The 26,088-nt window shown below is 38.8% G+C and overlaps 1 protein-coding gene across 12 annotated transcripts in view; it reads right to left on the reverse strand.

The window, feature by feature from the left end:
- The window catches only part of ZBTB20 (zinc finger and BTB domain containing 20), an 853,596-nt gene that overhangs the window by 239,519 nt on the left and 587,989 nt on the right, over nt 1–26,088 (reverse strand). The window contains exon 2 of one of the 12 annotated variants that reach the window (XM_014546961.1): nt 22,444–22,537. The exons of the other annotated variants lie outside the window; for them this stretch is intronic. The gene's annotated coding sequence lies outside the window, so the exon portion shown is untranslated. The remainder of the gene's footprint in view (nt 1–22,443; nt 22,538–26,088) is intronic. 12 annotated transcript variants of the gene reach the window in all.

Consider the following 26,088-nt stretch of genomic DNA (forward strand, 5'->3'; position numbering starts at 1 on the left):
GTGTATGTGTGTGTGTGTGTGTGTGTGTGTGTGTGTGTGTGTGTGTGTGTGCGCGTGTGTGCACATGCACATGTGTGCGCACGTGAAAGTGTTATTGTGACAACCATAGCCTTTTAATATATTTTGTGTACTGCCTTCCTAATAATCATGCTCTCAAAATAAAGTGAAAACTCAATATTTTTAAAAATTGAAACAGTACCAAAGGGAGGGATAAGTGAAGAGATAAATTGAGAAATATGAGAACTGAGCGATTTTTAAGAAAATATCTTGAGTTACATGGGACTTCTACTACCACTATCACTTATAAAATTATAGCTATAAACCACTGTCTCAAAGAGATCACTGCACTTTTGGTACTTTACTCTCCGTGTCAGTATTGACGTCTTATGAACCAGATTCCTTAGACATTTTCTGTTTTATTTTTAGTTGGCCTCACCACAGCCCCTCCCTGAAACACATTACCCTTGGTTTCCTCAATACTGGCTTGATTTTCCCATTCTCTATCTCTCACAATTCTCTCCGATCTTTTCTTTGGCTCCTTTTTCTAGTCAACTCTTTAAGTACTGGAATCTACTTGTAGTCTCCTCTGGTTTTTCCCTCACAAATTCTCCTGGAGTCATCACACCCAGTCTCAGGGCTCCACCCACCATTTCCTCACATATGACTCCCGAATCCCTCTCTCCAGCCCAGAACTTTCTTGAGAGCTTCTGTGTTGTTTATAGGCTCCTGAACATTTTACCAAAATCTGCACATCTTGCAGCCACCTTATGTACAAGTGGTCCTAAATCAAAAGCATTATTTACTTTTGCTTGGCAAACGTCTTCTTCCTTGCTCTGTGTTCCCTCTCCTCATGGATGACATCAAGTCAGACACATTAAGATCCCCTAGTCCTTCTCCTCTGTCCCTTATCCAAATTAGCTAATTAAATGTTAAATGCTATGCTTTTACAGTCTGTTTGAAATTTTTAGCCTAACTTTGAGGACTAGAGAACTGAAAGCAGATTCATAGTAGGATTTCTTTTAGCTCAATGTCAGAGGCCTACTACTATGACTTTCTTCACACATATCAAAAAGGTAAGAAGTACAGAAAGACATATCCTTCCATCATACCTGACTTGCGCAGTAAGCCAGCATGGGACCAGGAGAGCTTTCCTGAGAGTGAGCATGCTCACACCCTGTTTCTGACTATTAGGATAGCTTTGAAACAAAATTGAATCAAGGGAATGGAAGGATTTTTGCAGAGGTGACAGGACCTTTGCTCATGGCTATTCCTTTGGTAATCTTTTCTTTTTAAGAAAAGTTAAAAAAAATACCCCTAACGGCTAAACCTACAGAAACTCTGGGTGGGCCTATGGTTTTCATTCATTCCTAGGTATAATGGTAAGGGTTCACATTTATTTTAATTGGTATAATTTTCATTGGCATTCAAATAATACATCCCCTTCATCTAATCAGTTGCTTTGATTTCTTGGTCCTAAAACTCATTTTCAATATTTTTGACAATTCTTCAATATTAATAATAACTTTTTATAGCAACTATGGTCCTTTTTCTTTCCCTGGTGATATATTTATCATCTATTACACAAACCTCCTCTTGGCTTCCTCCTTTTGCATCACCAGCTCTAACATCTTAAATTTTCATTTGACATACTGCTTACCTAAATTATTTCATGTGTGTTCCCATCCATGGAAATTCATTTTTGTGTGACATAAATCCCTACCCTATTCTATTTCACAGTAATAAAACTTTATACTGAATTGCCAAAGAGATAGGTAACCAACCACACAGTTTAAATTAAGTGCAAGATACACATGTTTGAATATTCTGCTCTCTGCCTAAGCTGTGTAGAGATAGGTCCTATTTGTGTGCGAGTATTCTGTCTTCTTACTCAAACTGTTGGAGTTAAATCATGTAAGAAGGGTTTTTCACTTAGATTCAAAAGTAACTTCTGCTGTGCCAAAAACAAATAACATAGTAATGAAATAATATGTGCATTAAAAAAATCTCTTATAAATAACGATTATGGCGAGGTTCAGTCTATGAAAGAAGCAGCTCCGTGACTTGAGTGCATGCCAATGAGATTAAAACTCATTCAGGGCTGGTATTCTCATTGATTGCTGTCCTTCAGTACCTCCAATGGTCTGCAGTCCCTGTCCATGCTAACCTTTGCTGGTTGTTGTCACCATGGTAAATATCCTGTTTATTGGATTTTATTAGCATTTTAAATTTTGACATTTGGGAAAGCACAATCCTCCTCTTTTTCATCCTGTCATTTTAAAAGTATAAGTGTCCAGGATCTTTCCAATTTTAATTTTCTCTATCTTAGCTTCAGGAGATTATAATTTTAAAAAGTTACAATTATTTTGCTAGTGTGTGGCCAGAACACATAAATTCCATATAATAAAAATTTAGTCAGAGGCATCATCCATACAATTGAAGCATCAAAGTTTACTTCTGCCACAGTTATTTGGCTTTTTGGTGAAGTGCATTTTGGTCTGAATCAACCATTTAATTATGTTGGCTCTCCACCATTTTTGGTGATATGATAGTTACAATGCTAGGCGTTTGCATAGCACTATGAAGTTTTCAAAGTTTATATGATTCTCAATATACTTTGTGGCATAAGCGATCAGCTATTACAGCCATTATAGAGATAAATAAACAGGAACAGAGGCACTGCTCTGGAGAGCACTAAGTAAGCAGCAAGGCCAGACCAAACTCCTAGTCCAGTGTTCTTTCCACTACATCACATTATTATTAATATTTACTCACCATTACGTACTTATTATTGCTTTTCAAATACCCAACATCACATCCTCCTTTGCACTGTACTAATACCATTCCTGTCATATTCTGCTTGCTGTCTTTCCCAGATCTTACCCACCCTCTCCGCCCCACAGGCCCCTAGGCGGTGAGCCACTCCAGGACAATGTTTCATCCATGTTTGTATCTCTAGTCCCTGGTGAGCTCCTGCCACGTGCTTGCGAGTGACTCTGTACTATAAATGTTCATCTTTTCTTAGTTGTAAACTGTTTTCAACCCACAATTTTAAAAGATATGTTCCAAATGTTAGTGTCATCTGAGCAGAAGGCATTTCATACCTGTCACAGGTAGGAGAGTGGAAAAATCAAGAGAGAGAATGGTTTATTTGAGAGTATCTGGTGAGTCCGTAATAGAGATATGGAAAAGAAACAACACAACCCACTCTAGATCTTCATGCTCAGGCTACTTCTGTACCACCACAGTCAAGTGGATGGGACCAAACAGACTGTGGGGTCTGTGCAAGCAGCATGAGGTCATTCCCACATCGCTGTGCAGGCTGCGCTTGTTTAAAATAACTGAGGCAAGCTGGACATTTTGCTCCCTTCTGGTTTATCTATGTTCCTGTGGCCATGTCTCCACTTCTAAACACTAATCACTTCTCTAGGTGAACTTAAGTACCTAATTATTAAGAGCCCTCCAAATTTCTAGTGCCATCTTCAATACCGTTAGTGCCCTTTCTGTCCCATTTGCCCCCTGTGCTTGGGACTGAATCAGTATCACAAATATTCCTAATGAAGAGTCATGATACAGGGTTAAATGTACAAATTAAGCAATTCCTTTAGTTTTTATGTTGATTTTTTTAATATTTGAATCTCAACCCTTCATTTGCTTAAAATACATCCCACTATGAAACTAAAAAATACACACAATGCTACTATGACAATTCTAAGAGATATAGAAACCCAAGTCATTTTCCAGAGGCTCTGTCACCAATAAGCTCTTGCACATAGCATCAGATAACCGAGGCTCCAGAGAATGGTAGAACAGTACATTAGAAGATTTAATATTAATCTCTAGAATCCCAGATTTATTTCCTGTCCAGGTTATATGCTCTTTTGATTATTATGGCAAAAATAATACAAAAATTGATTACAACCATTAATGGAGGCTTAAAATATTAACTTCCATAGCTTTAACCCAATATCGATACTTAAATGCAAAAAAAAAGGTAAGTTAATGCAAGGTTAAGATTGAGATTCTAACTGCACAAAAGTCATGAAATGCAAAATGAAGGTTTCTAGTGCCATTCTCTGCTAGTTTTACAACGTTCCTCACATGATTTTCTGCAATATATGTTTAATTTAAATGTGTCTGTGACAAGCTTCTAGGGAAGAATATAAAGGTCAACAGATTAAGATTCAACTTATAGATGTCTGCTTAGAGTTCTATATAATCAACAATACTAGAAAAGCGCAATTATTTTTAAATTTTAATGCCTCATTTGAGTGAATACCATATCTCTATATAGGAATTTGTCCACTTCTCCTCTAAGTTCCTTAACCTTTACTTCTTTTTAAATATGTTATTTATTTCAGATGGAAAGGAAAAGAGAGAGAGATGATGTGAGAAACATGGATCAGCTGTCTCCTGCACGCCCCCTAGTGGCGATCAAGCCTACAACCCAGGCATGTGTCCTGACCAGGAATCAAACTGTGACCTCCTGGTTCATAAATTGATGTTCAACCACCGGGCCATACCGGCTGGGCTAAACTTTACTTATTATAAGTTAGCCATCTTCTAGAGAAGGAAAGAGAAGGTACATAAAACAAATGAACAAAACAATCTATGGGCTGTGATAGTATATGTATTCTTTCAACATATGACAAAATATATTCAAGTGGGACTATTATTTACTGGAGTAACAGAATATTTAGGCTCAGGGGTATAACTAGTAGAACAAGCAAAGGCTCTAGAGATGAATAGATAGGGATTTAATCATTTTAATGCTATTTACTAGCCAAGGCAGCTGAGCAAATTTTTTAACCTCTTTGAGTCTTATTATCTCAGTAATAATACCTACTTCTTAGGCTTGTTATGAAGATTACAGTAATATATGTAACTCAGGCTTTGCAAAGCTCTCTTGGAGTTTATAGCACTATATCAACTTCTACCATTAAAGCACGAATTACCATAATTTAACCATTACTTGACTGTAAAGGTATTTCTGAAATACAAAATAATGATCACTTAAATTAATTTTCTTGAAAGGTATACATAGTGTTTTGTCCATAATAGTTTCCTTAGGTTAGGTATGTGTCTATGGCTTATTACTGAGCACCCATGTATGTTTAATACATGAGACATCGAGGTGGAACAGCTGAAGGCAGGGGAGTGAAGTGAATTTTTGAATATTGTGCTACCATGCCCGATATTTTGTTCACATTTTATGAAACATCTGTAACTAAACAGAGACCATGCTTGAGAAATTCTAGTCCAACATGCAATTTAGAGAGAAAGTTATAAATCATAAATATAAGGGCTTAGAGCTAAAGTGCCACCTCAACCATAACAATAATAAAAACTCCTAAGTGCATTCTGGCAGGGATAAATACAAGCAGTAAAGCCTGTTGCGGACTGTGCAGAGCCCAGGAAGGTAACCAAGTGAGTAAACAGCTAAGGCAGGATTATCTCATTTGGGAGGAATCCATTCCAGGTAGGAATTAAAGGGAAGAGGGTGAGGGAGGGAGAATGGAGGTGGGGGAAAGGGCTTTTGCATCTGAAAGCAGCTAAGTTACCTTGTGGAATAAAAAGGAAATTTGTTTTTCCCTGTCAACAGTAATCTCATTTGAGGTCTAGCAGAGTGGTACACAAAAGATACACGTGTTCCACCTACTTTCCTTGGTTTGTCTCCTCTGGCAGCGAGGTACACAGGCAGGGTTGAGGTGAATCAGACCCATTCAGAATAACATAACCACATTCCTTTTCAAAGGTATAAATATGATTCTTCAATAGCTTTCTTCAATAGACTGATAACTTAGTGCACAGTTCTTGGCATATCCCCAGCCAGGGCTTGCTGCTGGGAGTACTACAATGTCATAAATGGGTTTAAATGAAAGGTGGGCAGATCTATACTGAAACCATAACTCACAAATGATAAAAATTACTAAAACCAATATAAACCTCACATATCTACACAACCCAGAAAAACATAAATAACAACTAAATTCCTAGTCCCTATGTTATCAATGGTGAGATGAACTTTTGAAGAAAGGGGTGTAGTTGGATCAATGAGTACATCACCACTTATCATCTCTAACTTACTATGATGTGGACCAACTTGTCTACTTCTTGATACTTCATTTACTTAACAACAATTAATAAACTGACTACAAAACACTTAGCTACTATAAATTCTATTAGAAAATCGTCTTTTTGCTAGAAAAAAAAACACAAGGACCCTATTGTCTACACCTGAAGACTTATATTCCCAAGTTTTTATTAAATAACATCAGCATATAGTTATAATGATATAGTTTACACTTTTAAGACCAAGAAAGAAGTTAAGGTCTCAAAGGCCATAAAAGCAAAATTAAAAGTAATGAGTATTTTCTGAGACAGAAAAGACTTCTCTTTATATGAGAATGTAACTCAAAAACTTTTGAAGTTTTTTTCTCTAAAGATTTTCTACAAAAATTACTTTTGAGAGTAAGCATGAAAAATCTCAAGAAATAGGTAAAAGTTAGTTTAAACACTTCCTTCCCTACTCCAGGAAACATCATAAAGTTAATGACAAATAAATTAGAGGCAATTAATTTATTAATTCATTCAGCAACTATTTACTGAGCACCTACTGTGCTCAATACTATCTGCTATTATCATCAAGGAAAGACTAACAATAGACAGGATTAGTAAATTTGATCATAGAGATAAATGAAGTTAAAAAATACTCATCATTTAAGTTTTCTTTCATTAAAGAATTTTTAAAATAATAGTTTATTTATATCATATAAGTACTTGTTTACAAATTATTTTCTTGCTAAAATGCTGAGAATTGCCAACTAGAGCCATTTTTGAAATAACAAAAACAAACCAATAAAAAACACAATGGTTTAGGAGAAGAAATCTACAAAAAAAAGGCATATAACCTAAGGCCAATAAAATTATGTGACATGTTCTTAAACACTAGATTTTCCAATATGTAGGAAAATTCAAAAAATTCATGTCAAAAACTGTGATTCACTCATTCAGTCTGTATTTGCTTAGTTTCTAGAACATGGAAGGCAGTATCACTAGGAGATGATTTTATTCCATCAATAAATTTAGAAGAATTACTACCTATTTGTTGTGATTACCATGAAGAGACCCTGTCAGAAATCTGAATGAAATGGCTCATGAAGTTGAGGCATATATTAAAATACAAGAATTCTGCTCCCACTTCTTCCTTCTCCTCTTAGCCATGAGAGTACTTGTACATGAAGGAGGGAAAACCTGCTTTGGGCATTTGTGTTCCAGATTAGGAATATGGACACTGTTGTTACTGGGTGCTTCTGGATGCCACAGAAGAATAACTTATGGCCTTTTGTACTGGCATATAACCAAAAGGGCTGCTATATCTTTAAAGTGTTCAGAATAAAAGCCATTTACTCTCTTTTCAGGATAGTCTGGAAATTATCCTCAGGACTTTCTATTTCTCACATGAACTACCATTATAGTTTGCAAAGAGCTTTCCTGTGCATTGTGTTGCTCAGTTAGAAGGCAGCAGTGGTGGGGATGAAGAGCACTGGCTTTGGCACCAGAGACACCTAGATGTTCACCACAACCACTTACTAGTTATACACCAGGGTGCAAGCTGCCTCAGCACTTTAGCCACGATTTTCTTATTTGTAAATGGGGGATAATAACTTCTACCTTGCAGTAAGTTAGAGGTTAGCTATGGCACAGTTAAAATGTGAGCATTGAGAACCCACAGCAGGGATACCCAGGGCTTCTCAATGATGTTTCTCTTTTTCAGGGGAGGAAGGGGGTCTTCCCTGTTACTTAAGACTATACCATCCAAGCCTCTAGTTAAAATAGTAAGTTCTTTTAAGTCTTAGATCTAAACCATCTCCATAAAATGGTTCTTTAATTCATGGCCACAAGAGGCCTTTCCATATACTCTCAAGACACAGTCCTTCTTTGGGAGCAAGATACAGAATTTAATTCAAGTTTTTCTTTAACCCCGAAACTATGTGCCCTGAAGCAAGCTGTGTGCTGCCATCAGATTTTATTAGGTGGGCTAAACTGGAGTCAGAAGGAAGTTTCCCTAAGTAATAGCTGTCTGTCCCCATGGGACCTTCAGAAAGTCAGTTGAGATTTCCTAATGAAGATTCTCAAGATCCCTAAGCAGAGGAAAAATCTTGGTGGTCTCTCTCTCTTACTGATTCATTGACAATTCTGAAACATTGGGCTGGCACAACGAGTAAAACAGCACATTTTGCACAGTGCGGAAGGGTGGGTGTGGATGTTTTTGGAGCCAGGCAGTCTATGGCAGCTGACTGAGTCACACTTGTGCTTTGTTGCCCACTTACATCTTCAGAGAGCAGTCTGGGTGGGGATGCTCATCAGATGTGTTCATTTAAGGACAAATCCATTTGAATATATGACAACATTTGGCAAACTTCCTCTACCGAATGGCAAGGCTGGCCCACTGCCTCTGAGAGCGATTGCTTGTCCAGGAAACAGGTCCTTTGATGTTCTTCCCATGATAGACCACATCCAGTGCCTCCCAACTCAATATGCTATGTAAGCATCCTGGGAGCTTCACCTGGTCAGTGAACACTCCCATGCTTCCAGTCTGGATTAGTGGGTTTTAGATGTGCAGTGAGTCAGTTTACAACTATTTTTTAAATAAATCATGAATGAAGAATCCAAATGTTTCATTGAGATCTAGTGGTCACATGTTTCATCAGAAGTCAGAAAACATTTACTGAAGTTCTAAATGGAGAATTCTGTACCATACTTAAGAAAATGCTCTCTACTGCCTCAAGATGTTTATAATCTTGCTGTGAATGAAGGAGCTACAAAACCTAGACAGGCAAAACTGCTTAACACTTACAGATCAACACAAAGTGAGCACACACAGAGGATATAAAGACTTTAGGGTGATAAATAGGATAAAAGAAAGAAGGTAGAAGAAAGTGGCAAATAGAAATTTTCTGAAGTGAGGGAGAAGAGAATCACAGAGTGGAGACAGAGCATGAACTACAGTCTGGCAGTGGGGAAGGGGAAGTGGGTGAACTTGGCTGAGGTGGGAAGAGCAGGTCAATCAAGAGCAGAAGGCTCACTGCAGCTGCATGGAGCTCTTTGAGGTACAGACTCAGCTGGCTCATAAAGATTGCCAAGCTGCTAGACCAAAACCTTGTTCATTTTACTTTAGGGGAAAAAGAAGTTGATGGGACCTTGGAGTTGGGGAAGGAAAAGAGGCCAAGGGGAATAATTGGTAGTAGAGAAGCTTTGCAGCCAGATGAGAACTTTTGGATTTTAACCTACAGGTAGAAAAGAAACAGTGTAGAATCCTTAGCAAGGCATGAGATGAGGAAAATGGTGGATGGAAGCAATTATTTCAGGTGCTTAAAAGGACTGCTTTATGGAAATAGCCTGAAATGGCCTATTTTCAGGGGCTCAGAGCCATCCTTTCCAAGACCCACTGTGAAATCCTGAAAATAAAGAGAAGACAGGAGAAAACGAGAAGATATTGTTTGAGGATAACTGGCAGAATTTAGTGACTAACAGAATCTAAGTAAAGGGCAAAAGAAGAGAATTAAAATGTTCCAGTGCTAGGGCCTGAGGAAAGGATCCTATGGACGGTAAATGGGAGAAAATAAAATGGATGGCTGGAGTGGAGGATGCTTTGGGCAGTGATGGATCATCCAAATGATTAGGAGTATGGTGTGTGTGTGTGTGTGTGTGTGTGTGTGTGTGTGTGTGTGTGGTGTAAGGTATAGACATGCAGATTTAAGAGCAATGCATCTTTTCCCCTAATATTAGATAAGAGCTTACCACATTCATTCAATTACCCAATTCTTTATTAAGCACGTATGTATTAAGTTTACATTAAAACTATGTGTAAGGCTTACAATAAGGAGACAGAAAGTTCCATCACTGAGAAAGGAGGCATGCAGCCTGCCGGCCGCAAGTTTGACATGCTTGGTTTAAACCTTATTGCAACATTACTTAAAGGGTGCATTTCATTTTTTGTATTAATTTTCTATTGTTTGCAATTCTCAGACCACTGACATAGCAGTGCTTTCATCAGTGATGGATGTGCCATCTCAACACAATTTATAATCAAGTAATTTCTCTTAGTGTACTTGGATAGCATTTTTTTTCTCAAATAGCATTTATGCATTTAAATGAAGCCACTGAATAAGATGGCTTCAGTTTCCACTATGATCAGTCCTGATGGAAAACCATGTGGTCATCTGGAAGGGATACATGTCTATGTACAGTCTCTGTGCTTCACTCAGATTCTGGCCTTATGGCCATGGTATTGGAACTACCACCAATTATATTGTGGATCCTGCTTACTTGGGGGTGAGAGGAGAAAGGGACATTCACACTTATTTTTCACAAAGCACTGCAGGAATCCAATGGCTGTGGCTTCTGTTCACCATCAATTGAGATATGGACACCTGTGGGAGTCGACCTGCAGGCCTGATTTCTTACATCAACTCTCTTCTCTCATGCAACTGAGTCTAAGGAACTGAAGAGGCTCGGGAGATCAGGTAGGCTCAGAATTGAGTCCACTATAACTGCACCACAAGGAAATCAAGTTTTAAAAATGTGGCTGAATTATTTCTTAAACATTAATACAGGGTGAGGCAAAAGCAGGTTTACAGTTGTTTGTATGGGAAATAATACAATAATTAATAAATAATAATATAATAATAAATTCTGTGTTCCCTGTACTCACACTGTAAACCTACTTCTGTCCCTCCCTGTATAAAGCAAAAGGAGTACAAAAAATGTGAGTAGAAATCTCCATGATTATTAAGACCTAAAAACCTACTTTGAAGAAAACTGGTCATGGTAAAGAAAATAAGTTCTTTGTAGTGGTTAAATAAAAAAGTACCCAAAGAAACAAATAAACATATGAAAGTCTCTTAATATACCCAAGGTATTACTATATTTACTTCTGACTTTTGGTTACTGAGAAGATATGAAGGATGACAATCTATAACTATCCTATATAATAAAGAGCTAATATGCAAATGGTCATCATGCCCTCCTGTCATCACGCCCTCATGCTGTAACTGCTCAGACACTCAACACTGGGGAGAAAGGAATGGGGACCAGCCAGGCACAAATGAGCTCACAAGAAAGGAAAGGGGACCAGCCAGGCACAAATGAGCGCTCAAGAGAGGAATGGGGACCAGCCAGGCTGCGGCCCAAAAGAGGGACAAGCTGCCCACCCTGTGGTCCCGGGTGCCTGTGGCTACGGCCCGGGTGAAGCCGCATGCTCACGGTCCCCTGCGGCTGCGGCCGGCCCTGGTGAAGCAGGCCCAGGTCCTAGGTGCCTGCGGCCGGCCAGAGGGAGGGAAGCCCAGCTCCCAGGTGCCTATGACCAGCAGGAGGAGAGAATCCTAGGTCCTGGGTGTGGGGCGAGGTGGTTAGGGGCGATTAGGCCAGCAGGGGAGCAGTTAGGGGCGATCAGGCAGGCAGAAGTGGTTAGGGGTGATCAGGCAGGAAGACAGGTGAGCAATTAGGAGCCAATGGTCCCGGATTGTGAGAGGCAGTCAGACATCCCCCGAGGGGTCCCGGATTGGAGAGGGTGCAGGCTGGGCTGAGGGACCCTCCTCGCCCCCATGCATGAATTTCGTGCACAGAGTCTCTTGTTCTTTAAATGGCAGATGCTCCTCTTATTCATTGAAACAAAATACTTTTATAAAATGTAACTAAATATTTGTCCAATCAAAAGGCATTTTGTGTTCATTTTTAGATAGTCTCGTCCACCAGTCCTGATAACTAAAAATGAGACCTTTTCTTAAGTAGGTTACCTTGTGTGTGTGTTAAATACTTTAAGATGGATTCAGTGTTAATTTTGTAGTGCATGACCTAGTACAGTGGGACCATTATATACAACAATTCTTCTCAGCCCTATTTCTACTTCCTTTAGTAAAAATTTATCAAATTAATGGAAAAATCCTGTTAAATGTTCAGTGTATATTCTCACTTAATTTTTTTCACCATGGTACTATTACTGGTATCACAATGGTTCATTATGTCTTATGCAGTACAATCCCATCTCTACTATAGCAGCATTTTCTTTTTGTAAACAGAAATTTGGCTTTTGCAGAGCCATTTCCACCAAACTATAAAAGTGCTAATGATGCCCAATTTAGGACATAAACAATTTACTATTGTCCTCCTTTGAGCTTTCCTCTGTTTTCATTTCTCTAATCATCATCCTAAGATACTCTTTCCTAGAAAGTTGTGGGCATGGTTAATTTCATAACAACTTACAAGTTGACTTTTTTTTTTAAACTTATGTTGATATTATTTTTTGGTAAACTTACAAAGTGTACTGTGTACCTGGCATTTTCCTTGCATGACTGACTGACCCCAACCCCTCCATTTCTACTATTTTGCTTTTATCATTGTGCTTCCTCAATTTGCCTTCCATAAAATATTCTTCTTACTTCTATATAACTCTATCTTTTTTATTATTTTTCCCTCACTTATCATATGTAATCCTATTTTTCCTATGAAATGAACATAGTTCCTGAGTACATCTTGGTTTAGTGGTTAGTGGTATTTTCATCACTTATTCCATAGTTTGGTTGATGATTGCATAGAGCATATACATTTATCAAACCGATTCACATTCACTATGAATAAACTGAAGTTTAAATTGCAAGTGGATTTGTCTTTAGCAATCTGTAAGCATGAAAATGGACAGACTGCCATTCTTCAACACCATCTCCTCTTCACTTATGGAGGAAGCCTTGGAAATAATAGGTGTGCTGATTAGCTTTCTACTTTTTTTCCTTTTGGTTGTCTTTAAGAACATTCATTCAATGTTTAGAAAGAAAATTGTAATTGTAATTTCTTATTTTCTAGTCCCATTTTTATCTCCTTATTTTTTTCCAGTTGTACATTTGTTCTCTTTTTAAAAAGTTGTATTTTGTGAGTTATATTTTGAACACACAGAGTCTAAGACAGTGATGGCGAACCTATGACACGCGTGTCAGAGGTGACACGCGAACTCATTTTTTTGGTTGATTTTTCTTTGTTAAATGGCATTTAAATATATAAAATAAACATCAAAAATATAACTCTTTGTTTTACTATGGTTGCAAATATCAAAAAATTTCTATATGTGACACGGCACCAGAGTTAAGTTAGGGTTTTTCAAAATGCTGACACGCCGAGCTCAAAAGGTTCGCCATCACTGGTCTAAGATAAATTTTTTAAAAAAAGAGAATCTGTAGTAGAAAATGCTTAAGTATCAGAAACAAGGGGAATTTGTAGACTCACAAGGATTAAAAATTATTTTTCTTGTCTTTCTAATGCTGAATATCAGAGATGCTTATTTTTTAAATTGTCTTTCCTTCTCTAAGTAGTATGGAAAATGCTCAAAAAAATTCTGTTTACAATGAAAGATTCAATTTGAGTTATAATACCAGTATTTGCTGAGAATCTACTATGTCTAAGACATTATACTGAGAGAACTTTTTTCACTTAAAGAATTTACACCTAGCAGAAGGATCAGACAAATTGCAGATGATAATGCAAATTAAGCACTAAATTTCATAAAAGAAACACCAAAAAGTTTGTTTGGGTGGGAGGTCTATAGGAGAAATAATGACTTTTGCTGCATGAGAGGTAAAAAGAAGTAGGCAAGAAGGGCTTCATAAAGGTAATGGTATTGAAGATGGGCCTCAAGGATAAATAACATTTGAAAGATGAAAATAAAGATAAAGGTATATACAAGCACCAAGTAAAGAAAACAATGTTTCCAAACACCCTAAATTAATAGGGAAAATGGTTGAAGTCAAAAGTTTTTACTCTGACATAGATTTCTAAACAGTATAGTGATGGTTCACTCCATGGTTCTGAGGTTTAGGAGCTCCCACATAAATGTCTTTGCTGCAGATGTGGTCACTGGCTGCTATACCAGGCAATTTGATCCATGTTTCTTTTTGACACACACACACACACACACACACACACACACACACACACACACACACACACACTTGTATTCAGTAGAGTAAGATGAACCTAAACACAGAGGCTAGGTTTTCCAATATTGTTTCTCGATTTGTTTTTTCATAACCAAGGTGGGAGCTTAGAAGTTTAATGCACGTGAAGACTGCATCTATCACTTTGTGTTACATTTCTGCCCTCAGAATTACTATTTTAAACATTACTTTGCATAAACACACAAAATATGTCCAAGCTGGAGTACTGATGTTGGATCACTCCAAGAAATGTCCTCAACATAGCTTCAAAAATTTATCCTCCTCTCTATAAATCTAGGTTTATTTCATGAAATAGTTATATGGTGTTTTGTCAAGAAAGCAACTGGAAGCAATATCTCATGTTTAATTGGGCATTGTGACTAGAGAAGCAATTCGGTCCAAGACTTTACTATAAGGTTGCCAAAGCAACTGGAAATTAGTGACATATGTAAGACTTTAAGAACTTCACCATTTTGTATTCTCTCTCTCTCTCTACACACACACACACACACACACACACACACACACACACACACACTGAGTGGCCAGATTATTATGACCACCTGACGTTTGTAGGCAAATTAGCTATAATTTCGCGATGAAGTTGCTAGAGGGTCAGACAATTATAAATTTCTGAATAGCACAACATACCTAAGTATCGTTGCTGAGGCCTGGTGCATGAAATTCGTGCACCGGGTGTGGGGTTCCCCAGCCTGGCCTGTGCCCTCTCACAGTGCGGGATCCCTGCGATTGATCGCCCCAAAGAGGTGTGCCCCTCCCACCCATCCGGGGCTCCTTGATGGATTGCCCCAAAGAGGTAGGCTGGAGCCACGGGACCCGCCTCCACGTGCACAGAGCCGCAGGACCCCTGGCCTTGCCGTGTGGGGCCGCGGGACCCACCTCTGTGCCACGCACGCAGCGTGAAGCCCCCACCCACCCATGCACACACACAGCCTGCCCACCCGCGCGTGCCTGCTGTGCACGCAGCCTCCTGGTGATCACTCATTATGGCATGAGGGCGTCACGGTTTGAGGGCATGACGACCACATAGGCTTTTATTAATATGAAATATATATGTATATATATGTAAATATGTGGTACATAAAGTATTAATCAACACTTCATGAGCACAGTGGCTCAATTTATAACAATATCTGTCATGTATATTAAGTTAATTTGTAGGAAAAAATGTAATAAATTAAAGTATAATCTAGCTTCCATTTTCCTAAACACTCAGTCTCTTCTTACCATCCTTCTTTGATCCTTAGCAAATCAGTGAAAAGTCAGGATTTTGATTATATGTGTATTTATGAAAAGTATACTGAGCTTCCCTTTTCTGATGCTATTAGAGATGGGTTACAGCTTTTTTAACCCAAGCTTAGTATTAGGCTGGTCAAATATATTAGTTAAAATGAACATCATAAATTCATAGTATAATCATGTACATTCCTTCTTCTTATAGTTTGAACATGTGCTGTTCAGTACTGAAATGACTCAAATATAATCAGAATTTATTCCTGGGGAACAAAATCTACACTTTTATATGATCCCATCAGCAATTAACTTTGCCCTAATGGAATTAACACAATGTACAAGTTCAGGAATGGGTAGACATTAAGAGGAAGGGAGAATGAAACTCATTCACTCCCTTGCTAGGTTCTGCAAAACAGCTTCCTTATTCCCACAATGGAACATTTCTCTTCCTTATTTCTAGCATGGCTAAAGTCAGTAGTCCTAAAAATTATCTACATAGAGGTTTTCACTTTTCCTCCCAAAACATAAAGATGAGCTTGTGATAAAAAGATGATGTCTCCTACTCAATTGCAGTATCAGATAGAAAATTTACTAAGCAACATTTTGAAGAAGTACTCACAACTTCATGCTATCCTTCTACCTGTGTCTGCTTCACAGATTTGAAGCTGGGGGGGGAGGGGCACAGCTAGTTTTTCTCTGTTGGTTAGATAGCCTTTCCAGATGAGGTCATCGTTCTCATTACTCTGCTTCTTCCTCTCTCACTAGAGTGTCTTTCTAAAGGCAACGGAGGACCTCTTCAGTGAGATATTGAAGGCAGGGGATGCTTGGAATGATTAAAAGAAACAAAGCTTTCCCATAGCACTTGTCCTTTCCTCTGTAAGGAGATGAGGTAATATATAATCTCCTTTCTGTATTACTACCATAAGGGCCATTTGTGGGAGGAAGAGATGGATTTCTGGGAGGGAAATGCCACTGCATGGCCAGGGCTATTTTCAGAAGGGCTTCTCTTCAATATCCTCAGTTCAGAACTGGTCTCTTTCCTCAGAGCAGTACTTTGGAAAACACCAAGAATTCCCATCTTTCAGGAAAAAAGGAAAGTCATTTCCTTGTTGTTGGAATATATAATGAAGAAAAAAGGAGATGAAAAAAAGAGAGATTCTGCTGATAAAGATGATGCAAGTGAATAACTGTCAAATCCTTCTGCTATTTTTCATGTGGTTTTTGTGTGACACTTCTGATTTTTCTCTCTGCAATTTCTACAAAAACACAACTCACCTGTGTAATCTGGACAGGCAGTTAGTTTGCTTATATATAAATTAAATAGCCTCAAGGGCCAATAGACCTTTGATTCTTGTTAATACCCCAATAACTTCTTCAAGTAGGAACAGAACCTTACCGCAGGACATGGATTCACACTTGCCAAAGAAATCACTGCACGTGTAAATTAGAAACTAATCATCACTTCCTCCCTGGATACAGGGGCAGCTTTGCCTAAGAGTTCATGTTGAAATATATATTTTTATGAAATAGTTCTCACTGTAGTCAGCATCAATTTAGGAGAATGAAACACTGATTCTCAGCTTCAGCACACCAGAAAACCCAAGAGAAGGAAGCACTGAGAAGGAGAACTGACAAAGGCCTGGACCTTGCTTACACTTTGAGAAGCTAATTGTATTTGTAAATTCCTGGTTAAAAACCTGACAGTTGTCACTGGCAGGCTTTTCTGGGTTTCTTCATCATATATTTTCCCCTAAAGTCTCTCAAAGAACTGAAGGACTTCCAGAGACAAAAATGAACTTGACAATCATGCTGCAACTAAAACAGATCTTGATTCTTTTCGTCACTTTTTAATTCACTGCAGATGGTGCAAATGGATGTTTACTGGCTGACAGGTAATGAGTCTTGTTGTAGATAATAGTGATCGACGGAATCTCATGCCTGTTGACAGCTCAGCATCTCAGCAACTGTATATAGCTACCACCCATTGCTATGCAGCACATACAATATTGTGACAGGATGCAAAGTCAAGTCCACTTACCCCAATAGAAATGATGATTGGTACACCTGAAGCCCACTAGCTCACATGTGCCCTGATTGCATTCTCACTGTCCACCTGGGCAGACAGTCTAAGATGTGATCTAATGTCTACTGCTCTAAAAGGAAAATGTAATCTGTTTAAACATCCAAACACTCCTCTTCCCAGGTACTGCCATTCATCACAACTGTCAGTGCTTCTGTGGAAGAGTAATGACCCTCAGGCATGAGATAATGCTCCATAGGGGCCTTATGAATGCCACTGCCAAGCACAGAAATTGATCAGTTTTCAGTGGGGCTGGTATGCGCATTGTGAAAGACCTGCACTTACTCACTAAATTACAAGTGGCTGTTTACTCCTTATACAATAAAGCCTGGGTTAGGGAACCACAGGCCCTGCTGACTTTAATTGTCCCAAACATGTGAGCACTAGATTTGGACCCATCAGTGAGATAGATTTAAACAGCTTGAAACTGAAAGTTGGATCAGAGTCATTCAAAAATACATTGGGAGATAACACAGGCATTGTTACCTTCTACTCCTTTTTCTTTTCTTTTTTAAATCCTCTCTATCAATGGAAGGTAACAACATCCCACCATCCAATATAAACACAATAAAAAAACAACACAGAATAAGCATGCCAGTGAAAAGTTAACTGTTTGTTTCCTTCCTGTGGGCTTCCCTTCATCTCTGAATTTGTTCATGCATTGTTTCTACAAAGTAGGATAAAGATGAACAATAGTTCATGGTATGAACTCATGATTTTCAAAACATCTTCCAACAGGTCTATTTCTTCATCTAACCTACATTGACCTTTTCCTTTAAATCCTCCCTTCTCTCCCAATCTCACCTACATTTACTATCATATGTTCTTCAGAAATAGGAGAACTTGCACTCTATAGACTATTCATTTCTTGGTAAATGCCCTCTCACTATAAAAAATTAACCCAAAATATATCGCATTTGAAACCTGGATATTCTCTTGTGATTTCTCATTTGATTCTATCTCCCTTAGTTCTACTAGTAATTGTATGTCTTCAGGGCTTTTAGATTCTAGAAAAGGTATGTTATTTCCTAATGTACCTTTGCTTTTAAATTTCTGTCCAATCTTTTGTGTCAATAACCCTGATAACATTAAACACTAATGACTGCAGTTTATTTTTTAGTAAATAAGTTTTGAAAGTTCTGTTACTTATTAGATTATAATATTTTTTTAAGCACTGATAGTTGTGATATAGAGTAGATACAGCCAAAACTGAAAGGAAAATAAAGAATACCTTTCAGGATGCAGCATCCATGTTAAGTCACTAAACACAAGTTGCTCTTGCCTCAGAAATTGTTTTCCAACCTGAATGAGTTGAATGGCTCAACATAAATGAAGGGAAACCAAATATTTTACTCACATTGACTCATCTTATGTTAATAAAATTTACTAAGTATGACTTCATGAAATCATTACAGTTAGGAGAGCTCTTTCTACTTGGAAGTTCTCTTTTCCCTTGGCAGTTCAGAGTTATGCCCAACTTAACTATACTTTTGGTCTTCACAATATTATGATTATTAATATTTCTAGTAATGGGACTCACACTTTCCTGGGAAGAGAAACTTATAATTAGAGAGATCTTAATAATTAATGAAATATACAAATGAGATAATGAAATTGAAATGAAGAAATCTTCTTGATAATTAGGAATATACTAGAAGACAATAAAAATGATCAGGTAGTGTACTGAACAAAATGACCTTCGATGTCAAGTGTCAACTAGAAATGTCAATCCAATTCAGGAGAACTGGATACAAAGGGACAGTGTGCTGCTGAGCAGAGTGGTATTCAGTTACCTGATTATCTTTTTCTGGAAGAATTCATTATGGTTTAGACACATTTATTACCCAAAAGATGCAGACAAATCAGGGAAGATTAACAACCAGCTTTATTAGGAGGTAGCCGATGAGCTGGTGTGAATAGTATGGGTTGTTAAAAGTTCTTTATTCTCTTCTCAGCTCTGATATGCTCACACATGGGAATGGGCATTGTTGAAATTTAGATAGGATAATTTATGTTCTGTTCCCTAGAGAAAGGGCAGTTTTGGAACTGAAGAGAGAGAAGTGCTTAAAACAGCAAAAGACCTGGGGGTGGCAGAAGGGCAGGTAATTCTATTAGGATTTTTCAACTTTAATTAGAACAACAACAATAACAATAATACAACCAGTTGTTAAGCTGGTTTACGTAAGCTCAGTAGTATTTGCAATATGTCTTTCATAAATTGTATCTAATTGTTTTTGGTCCATGGACTAAGGATGGTCCATAATATTATACTGTTATGCTCATGTTTCCCTAAAAATATAATTTGCAAGATTATTTTAGGAACTCTGATTATAAAAATCACTCCCAGTTAGTTACCCTTAACTCTAATGTAGTTTTCTCATCTCTTCTTACCCTGAATCTGTAATCTACTGTCTCACAGGAATGCTCCTTTGGAAAAGGTTCCCGCCTCTTGCCTTCTAAATAATTTTCTACATATATTTTCATATATAACTAGAGGCCCAGTGCAAAAAATTTGTGCATTTGGGGGGGTAGGGGGGTCTCTCAGCCCAGCCTGCACCCTCTTGCAGTCCAGAAGCCCTTGGGGGATGTCCAACTGACAGCTTAGGCCCATTCAGCCATCAGTCAGACATCCTTAGTGCTGCCCTGGGGGTGCTTGCCAGCCATGAGCCTGGCTCAGGGCTTCTGGCTGAGCGGTGCTCCCCCTGTGGGAGTGCACTGACCACGAGGGGGCAGCTCCTGCGTTTAGCGTCTGCCTCCTGGTGGTCAGTGCGTGTCATAGTGACCAGTCTTTCTGCTATTTGGTCTATTTGCATATTACCCTTACATAAATGAAGGAAAACCAAATATTTTACTCACATTGACTCATTTTATTTTAATAAAATTTACTAAGTATGAATTCATGAAATCATTACAGTTAGGAGAGCTCTTTCTACTTGGAAGTTCTCTTTTCCCTTGGCAGTTCAGAGTTATGCCCAACTTAACTATACTTTTGGTCTTCACAATATTATGATTATTAATATTTCTAGTAATGGGACTCACACTTTCCTGGGAAGAGAAACTTAAAATTAGAGAGATCTTAATAATTAATGAAATTGGGATTTAATCTCATTTTTACCTGAATATGTTGGATAGAACCATTTTATTAGCCTAAAATGTACCTAACTATGACATTTATTAATGCTATTATTTTGGGAAAAATTTTTAATTTAAGTCCTAGAAGGTTTAAATGAGATAACACTGGGTTTTTTGAACCATATGCAATTGTCATTTCTGTAGGTAAAAAATGGTTAAATATCGGTAAAGTGAAATGTTCAACCTTTGGTAAGTATTCAAATGTTAACTGCTATCATTGTTAGAGAAATTATTCTCACTCCACAACCCTCTCTTCCTGTTAACATTTCTACCCATGTAGAACGTACTGCTGGAAGTGGTGCTGGGGTGGGGTTGAATGTGCCCACAATTTAAATTTCTAATACATAGGCTTTCTTAATTCTTAACATTTCAGCTACTTCCAAATGATACCACAGAGAAAGCCTGAAGAATGGCCTTAGAAAATTAAACTTACAGAGGCTCATTTTTCTTATACCTTGATGCACTTCTAACAGAAAAACTTCTAAATGGATATCAAACTCATGGAGCAGGTTCATGAGGACTGTACTGGTTTCCTTTTGCTTCTATAACAAAGTGCCACAAATTAATGGCTTAAACAACAGAAATTTATTATAGTTGTGAAGGTCAGTAGTTCTTAAATGATGGTGTCAGCCAGGCTGCTTAGAAAGAAAGCAGACTCTAGGGGAGAATTCTTCTCCTTGTCTTCTCCAGTAGAGGCTGCCAGCATTCCTTGGCTCATGGCCCCTTCCTCCATCTTCAAAGTCAGCAACGTAGCATCTTTGAATATCTCTCTCTCTCACTCTCGCTCTCGCTCTGATTCTGCTTCCATTGTCACATTTCCTTCTCTGACCCTCCTATCTCTTTCTTTTCCTTAAAAGGATTCTTGTGGTTATGTTAGGCTTACCCAAATAATCCAGGATAATTTTCCTACTTCAAGATCCTTAATTTACATCTACAAAGTCCCTTTTGTCACAGAAGGCAACACACTCACAGGTGCTGAGAATTAGGACATAGACATCCTGGGGGTAGAGGGGTCATTATTTTGTTTATCACAAGAACCAAAATATTCCAAGTACACAAATTTCAAATAGCAAGCAAGGTTTTATCCTGTTTCTTTAAAGCTCATGTCATGGTGAGCTACATTGAAAGTTTTACATGTACCTTCATATAATTTTTAAAGAGACAGTACCTTACAATTCTCCAGCCTCACTTTTTGGCACATGTATATGGAAACCATCATCTTAGTTTTGGTTTATGGAGTCTTATTTTCCCCTTCCCCTATTTTCAGTTAATCCTACTTATATCCCTACTTGTCCTTTTTGCAGAATTCATACTGCTGTCCCTAGCCAAAGAATTATTAATATGATAAGTTCTTCCAGCTATACCTTCTACTAACTCTAGGAATAAAAGATACATGTTTCTTTAGCCAACATCCAACCAGGTCAGAGCTCCAACACTTCTCACCACACCTTGCTTGGGCCCCTTCCTCAGGCACTATGTACATCCTGTCTCAATAAGCTAACCAGCATTTACAGGTGTTAATACAAAGGACTATCCCATGAAAATCGTCCACCCTCACCTCCTTGCTTCGATAAACGTAACTGTCTTTCCTCTTCTCTCCCCTAAAATGTCTGCTTCCCTGACCTACAACTCCCTGTTCCCGATCTCCAGTGGACAACGGTCCTTAAACATTTAAGCTTCATCAGCACGTGCCTATCACGGCAGCATAACATCCTTGTCCTGCTGGAAACTATTCAGCATCCAGAGGACCATCTTTATGCTGATAACACTAAAATATAAAATAATGCCAACAGCTGGTGCTACAAATGGCTTTTAAAAACGATGTTCATTCACTAAAATTCCTCTTGCTACTTTTGACATGAAACACGCAGTCTCTAATTATTCTGATCAAGACGGTGAAATACAAAAACAAACTTTAATTGTGTTTAACAGATATTTAATCAGGACTCACTGAACTACAGATTAAAGCTGAAATTCATAAACCATAATTACCCGATTGTCGCAATCTTTTGGTCCACATTCTCCTTCCGTCTGGGCGTCTGGCACCTTGCCCCGATTTTCTCTTACTGTCTTCTCAGCTTCGTTACTGTTCATGTTTTCCAGCAGAGATTTAGCACAGATTACAAAATATCTGTTCTTGGCAACTTTCTTCATTAGCTTTTTCTCCCCCCACCCCCTTGCAAAGAAGTTTACTCTTTTTTTTTCCTACCAGAGTAGCTGGAATAGACATATATTTAGGGTGCTTTGGTGACACAAACTAATTATATAGTTACCAGGAGATGATACGGTAGTGATAACTAGTTACTGTAGTTATCACATAGGTATCATGCAGTTTCTCCAGCATGCCATGCGGTGTGTCCCAGTCACCATGTAATTACTTCATGTCACTGCTGCACTATTTTATGGGAAATGCTCATCTCACCCTAACAAAACATTTCCCGCCATATTTTGGGGAAAAATGGAAGTGGAAGTCTTAGTTCTCATTTCCAGTCCTGCTCATTCCCAGTAAGATGTTGTCATGTGAATTTAAGAGGAACACCTGTCCTCTCCTGAAAATTTGCTTTTACACGGAGCAACTCTGCTTTCTTTCACTTCATTCCACCCAGGTGAGTGAAGTAATTACCAACAATACATACATCTTCTCTTTTGTTGTTTAAAAAAGCAAAGAAACAAACAAACAAAAAACACCAAAGAGAAAACAAACCAACCAATCCAACTCCACCCTATTTACTTAAGATTCGTTTTGTCTAGCACTTCCTCCCCGCCACTCTTCCCTTTCAAATCTCAGTCACATTTGTTTTTTCCTAGAATTATGGTGTAAATCATTCTTAACAAGCTCGCTTGAAACTTGTCTTGCTCAGTAGAAACGCATAACGGCCCCTGTAATGGAAACGCAGGACGGGAAGCCTGAACCTCTTTCTATTTTTTTGGGCCACTCTTCAGAATGGCCTGCGGTGTTTCCCTGGCAGTGCTGTAACTAACCCCTGTGTCACACAGCTAGGATCACATCACAGACCACGGCAGGAGGATAAAGAGAAGGTACTGGCAGAAGAAGAGGTGGGTGGTTCCTTTGTTCCCCCCAGTTGGGCAGACAACCCTATGAAGCAAGGACTGTAGTTACTACTTATTTATCTCAAGCTGATGGCTTGAAGTCTGACCTCACTGAGACCTCTAGATATGACATCTCCCCTGAGAGTTCTAGTTTAAAACAGCACAGATGAAAGCTCGTTCCAATTCTGCTTTTATTAGTCACCTCCCTATCTGATAGCTGCCCCTTCAATTGTACACTTAACTCATCATGTTGGGGTAAAAAATCACCCTCAGAGTTAGAAGGGCTGCTAAAATTGCTATCCCATCCTAGAGTATTGTTCTTCAATCACACAGTCTCCTAAATACAGTTGACAGCCTTTGAGATGCAAAATGCATCACTTTAATGTAGTAGAGGTCCCCTTCACTGCATTGCCAAGTCAATTTAGCAGAATCTACTTGGAATAATCTGTCCCAAGACCTGAGGATGTGCAGTGATTTTAAGCATTTTAAGCTAACGATAATGGTTAGTGCTGAGAACAGATGTACCTGGCTGTGATGTGATCTATTCCAGTAGGCTTTTATGAGCTGTTCATTCCCATTGACTTAGCATTTTATGTCTGTGCTTTTACCTGGTGTGATGGTAGCATAGGGGTGTCATGTGTGTATTTTCCTGATGTGCGATGGCTGCACAGGGGGCTCTGTGTATTTTCTCAATGCAATGGCTACACGGGGTGTTGTGTGTGTGTTTGCCTGGAGTTACAGCTGCACGTGTTATTGTGTGACTCTTTCCCCCATTTGGTGCCTGCTTGCAGGGTCCTGTGTGTATATTTTTCCTAGTGTGATGGCTGCACTCGTCGCTCTGCTAATGATGGACATTTCTAGCAATTATCTATCTGCAGGGTCCTGGGGAAAGAAATGCAGTAAAATCAATAAACAGTGCTAGACAGGCCCTTGTAAACACGAAATGACACTCCTGCATAAATGCCTTTTCCTACCATACATGTTAAAATCCAAGGGCTGTTGGCACTGGAATAACATTTCTATAGTCTCTCCATCTTGTTCCTATACTGCAATCATTTGGGGGAGTTTGAGATTACCACTGGTTGGAGGGCTTTGACACATGGATCTATCTAATTACACTTCTCACTACATTGTCCTGCACATCACCTCTTATTCTCCATCCTGACTTGCTCTGGCATAATAGCTCATCTTCTAAAAGTGAATACGCCTTTCATTTATTCCTGCAGTCTCACCAAGCCCTCCCCACAGGCCCCCATACATCACACACACACACAGCCCCTCCCTTGCTTCTCTAGTTCTGTATCCCTCCTGTGTGGGCCAAATGGAACCGACAAAGGAAAGAACCAATGGGGTTAAAGTCTTTTGAAACCCCTGGAATACAGATGAGCTGGGAGGCATCTGGAAACAAAACCAGACACTTGAAATCAAAGAGACAAGTAAATTACTATCCTAATCTAGGAAGAATAACTAAAGGTGTCAGTGGGGTTCCATTGATAGCACTTGGCCCTGGGCCAGAATGCCAAGGGTTCAAACTCCACACCAGCATTGGGCTCAGGCCCAAGATTTGCCACCACAGGGCTCAGCAGCCTGTGTGTGCGTGCGCAGCAGTGTTAAAGGTGTCAGCCTTCTGCAGAGAGGTTAAGTCCAAGTCCTTCTGCCTGTTTGTCATTATACCCCAGAGGGGTGCGGAGATCGCCCCAGCTCTTCTCCAGTGCCTCTCTCCACAGTGCAGGCTGGGGAGGAGCTGGGCGCAGCAGCAGTATTTGCTAATATCAGTGTTTTGTAGAATTAGTGAAATGCCCCCGCTCTGACGAGGCTGCTTGGAGGATTAAAGCTTGTACAAGAAAACCCACTTGCCCCTTCTTCCCCCACCAAAACCCTGATGTCTGTCCTAGAGATGCTCCTGTCGTTGCAGACAGCTAAGTTTGGAATCCTAAAAGCACGTGTCTCTATGAAAGGAAATGTTTTCATTGGAACAGCTTACATGTCTGGTACACTTGCCTAAAAACTATTGCATAGCATTTTAGAGCTAAAATTGCTATAAAATGCTTAATACAGTAAGAATAATTATGAGATTTTGCACGCACAGCTGGTATATAACTAAAGTCTCAGCAACAGATCCAATGAAGCATGGGAAACCATTTATAAAAATTCTTGGTATGCCAGTTTAAGTCACCATCAACAGACCATCAGCACTGCCTCCACTCTTGAGGATTTACCTACCAAATGCTTTATTTCTTGTTTCATGGATGTCACTTATATTGGTTTAAGGAATTCTTGTCATTACTTGATAGTAGCAGTGTTAATTGTAACAGGACAAGAATGACCTGAACATAAGGCTTCTCCATTGAATGGAAGAATCACAAATATAAAAATAATGAACCAAAAGACCAAATTATTAAGTCTACCTAAAGTACTCTTCCCCCCTTTTTACTTCTTTATTTTCCTATTCCTTTACCTCTTCATATCTCCCCTCACCTTCTCTTTTTTATTTTAAAAAATCTTTATTGTTGCAAGTATTACATATGTCCCCCTTCCTCCCCCATTGATCCCTTCTAGCCCGCCTTCCCAGCACGCCCCCACCCC

Source organism: Myotis brandtii, unplaced genomic scaffold, assembly GCF_000412655.1.
Source record: "Myotis brandtii unplaced genomic scaffold, ASM41265v1 scaffold46, whole genome shotgun sequence".
NCBI lineage: Eukaryota > Metazoa > Chordata > Mammalia > Chiroptera > Vespertilionidae > Myotis > Myotis brandtii.